General features: G+C 41.0%; 1 protein-coding gene across 2 annotated transcripts in view; it reads right to left on the bottom strand.

The window, feature by feature from the left end:
* The window catches only part of LOC102676309 (lachesin-like), a 26,593-nt gene that overhangs the window by 3,556 nt on the left and 19,497 nt on the right, over positions 1 to 3,540 (bottom strand). The gene's annotated exons all lie outside the window — the stretch shown is intronic.

The raw sequence follows: 3,540 nt of genomic DNA, 5'->3' as shown, positions 1-3,540 counted from the left end.
TCCTCTCTCTCTCTCTCTCTCTCTCTCTCTCTCCTCGATCGGTCATCGCGAATATGTCGGGGGAGCGGCACAGATGCAAAAGAACGTACACACGGCTCTGTCCCGTACGTGTACCGTGAATAAAAAAAAGAAAAAAAGAAAAAAAACGAGTTCGTCGCGAGATCAACGTGGTCAGTAGTCGACACGTCGAAAATTTATTAAAACGTCACGATTCAAGAACGTTCGCAATTCCCTCGATCGTTCGTTTTTTCAAACTATTCCCTAGTTTTCCATCGGAATACGCATTTCCAAATCGCAGCTCCAATACGTGAATTTTAACCGATCCGTTAAAACGATTGAGCTTCGTTGTTTATACGCTTCGTCGGGCCAATTTTTGCTCCCTCAACCCCTCTTCCCTTTCCCTCCTGCGTCAATTCTCTCCGTCTTGTTTTAATCATATTTCGCTCTGCACCAATTTCTTTTCTTTTCTTTTTTCCTTTTTTTTTTTTTTTTTTTTTTTTTTTTTCTTTTTTTTTTTTTTTTTTTTTTTCTTTTTTTTTTTTTTTTTTTTTTTTATTATCTCAATCCTTTCACACCTTCACGGAGAAGCTTTTAATTACGCTGATCGAATTATCCGGGATATATTTATATAACGATCTTAGCTTCTTAATTAATTCCAAGGCAAGGAAAAGAATTATTAACCCGTGTTCTGGACATCCGGTAGAAATTGAGAAGCTTATTAAATACCGTATGATCTAATCCTTCCTCCCTTCTATGATCAAAGTTTTAAGGATGATGTAGCAATATCGGATGATTAAAATTAGATCCAACGTGCGCGCGCGCTCGCTCGTGCACATACTTGAAGAGGTCGATGTACCGTACCGGCCGAAGCAATTTATTTATCTCTAGGCGTTAAATTCCTTTTTCTCCCTCTCCCTTTTTCTTTCTTTCTTTTGCCGCATATATTCGTCTAATTGCTCTTTAATGAGACGGTCATTAAGGGTCAACTTTCGAAAGTTGCCTTCGTTTCTCGTCGTGACAATACCAAAGATCGTTATTGATTCCAAAGTTGAAGAGAAGATAAATTCCTTCCAAGCCGATGCCCCCGTTAAATACGTCTTTACCCAACTTCTTATTCTCTGGTAATCCAATTTGATTTTCAGCCACTAGCGGACGCGCATACTGTTGATTCGAGAAATGGCTCGATCCATTCTTCTCGATCGTGTTTTAATTAGCGAGCAAGCTACGTAAATCCAATTTCTCTTTTCTCTCTCTCTTTCTCTTTCTTTCTTTTTTTTTTTCTTTTTTTTCCTCTCTTTCCTTTTCCTTCCCTTCCTTCAACGGGAGGAATCGTTAATAAGCGACGACGATGGAAACGTCCAGCAAATGCTGATTCGATTAATTCGAATTGATCGAATGATCGTATTAACTCGGTCCTCGGTCTTTCGCAATCGTTCGCTGCGCGCACGAATTACGCTACGAAGGGGAATAGGTCCGCGTGTAGTCAGCCAGCCGCCACTCGGGAACGATCGATTTTTCGTAGATTTTCTAAGCCGGGGGATCGGCAAAGGACGGAATGCACGGTTGGAATCTGGGCACAAAATACGGTCAATTTACGGCCGAAATATCTTTTATTGAAACCGCGATACGATATCTCGCGTTTGAGGAATTTATCCGAGAAACTATCCGATCGAACCCTCTTTTATGAGTATCGGTTATTTCCTCGTGACGATTTTATCATCGACGTCTCTCTCTTTTAAATCTTTACACGCGAAACTTTGTTTCGACGAAAATTCGACGTAATAAATTACCGTGAAACATAGTTTTAAACGGAGGGGGAGCTTTAAATTCGTGCCAAAGGGAGGACGACTAGACTGTAATTAACAAATCGATTTCACAGGGGTACGAGGGATGTATCGCGAATCGAAAATCCGGGATATTTCGGCCGGCATCCGGCGAAACATTCGTTCGTCTCTTCCGTAATAAACCACCATTTAACCGTTTAACCAGTGTATAAAATGGTACGATCGAAATTGCACGCCCACTGTACCGTCATCTTCGAATCAAAAAAAAAAGAAAAGAAAAGAAAAGAAAAGAAAAAAATCTCACTTGAATTTCAAGCGTTGCAAGAAGGAACGTAAAATATTACACGTTCCAGATTCGAGAGCGAAGGGGTAGTTTGAGGACAGACGCGAGGATAAATATTAAAGGTACCTGAGAAAAGCTCTCGTACGTATTCGTCAGATGTCACGACAAAAACACAGTCCCGGAAACCGGGACGAAATTAGATAGTAACCGATGTGCGCGCGCGACTATTCATACGTTCATACATATACACACATACACACATACACACAGGTACGTTTGTAAGGAACATGTATGCGTATATAAGGTATAGGTGTATAAATATATTTATGGATATAGATGTAGGGGGAGTGTACTTCCAAAAACTAGAATCTAAATGCAAATACACGCACAGACAGAGGGAGGGCGTCGGTTAAAACGGCGACGCCAGGGCCGTAACATCGTAATTCACGAAACTTCTACCTCCCTGCGTCTGATAAAAAGCGTTTTCTCGCTTTTATTGATCGGCCGTCTGCTTAATAAAATCCAGATAAAAGTGCTCTCCGACTTCTTTTTCGAACAAAAGGAGCTGGACCCGGACCTGGACGCGTGCAGGCTGCGTGGATACGAACGAAAATGTAAACGCTCGATTCGTGGATGAAGAAAAGAAATTGCAATTGGAATAGGGAACGAGACCGACGCGGGTGAAAAAGCGGGAAGGGGAGGGGGAAGAGGGAGAATAAGGGAGGGAAGGAAAAGGAAATAGGTAAAAATAGGCAATCTGATAAAAGAGGGAATTCTTAAACTCTAAAGTCTTCCTCTTCTCGAGCCAGTGTATAAGGAGAAAAAGCGTCTCTTCTCGTTATAGATAGTGGAGCGTTGCAACTCTTATCAGCAAACCGGACAAGAGTACACTGTCTCTTGGTAAGAACAATTTTCGTTTGCCCCCCTTTTCGAAGAAAGGATTACCTCTCTCTTTGAGCTGACACTTACGAGGACGTCGAACAAAAGGAACACGCGTACTATCTACTTTATTGTAATACGTGTTTTATTCCCTCGCTCCAAATAATATATTCGTAATTGAAAAACGAAACGAGCAATGAGAATATACGAGACGCAACAGGGAAGAAAAGGAAAAGTGTAAGGGGGAAGGAATCGATGCTCGCATCAGCGTATGAAAACTATAAATGCGTAGAGGATGTTGCATGAACGGAGAGTCGTCATGCGCTGAATTTTTAGCGTTGATAAAAAAAAACAAGGGATAGGAAGATCGATAAAGGTAATCGAACTGATATTTTCCCAATGCTCGTTCGCAATTGTCGAGAATATGACCGTTTACGTAAATGCGAACAATGACACGAAGAACTCTGTTTTTTTTTTTTTTGCAAACGTTTGTTTCAATTTCATTAACCATTCAACGAAATAAACTAAAATTTAATTTATTGTCGATGTCTGGTCGGGGAAACGGGGTCGGGTTATTGCCATTGTAATTCGGGA

This window comes from Apis dorsata, unplaced genomic scaffold (assembly GCF_000469605.1).
Source record: "Apis dorsata unplaced genomic scaffold, Apis dorsata 1.3 scaffold_58, whole genome shotgun sequence".
In the NCBI taxonomy this organism is placed as follows: domain Eukaryota; kingdom Metazoa; phylum Arthropoda; class Insecta; order Hymenoptera; family Apidae; genus Apis; species Apis dorsata.
This window is presented reverse-complemented; position numbering and strand designations above follow the sequence as displayed.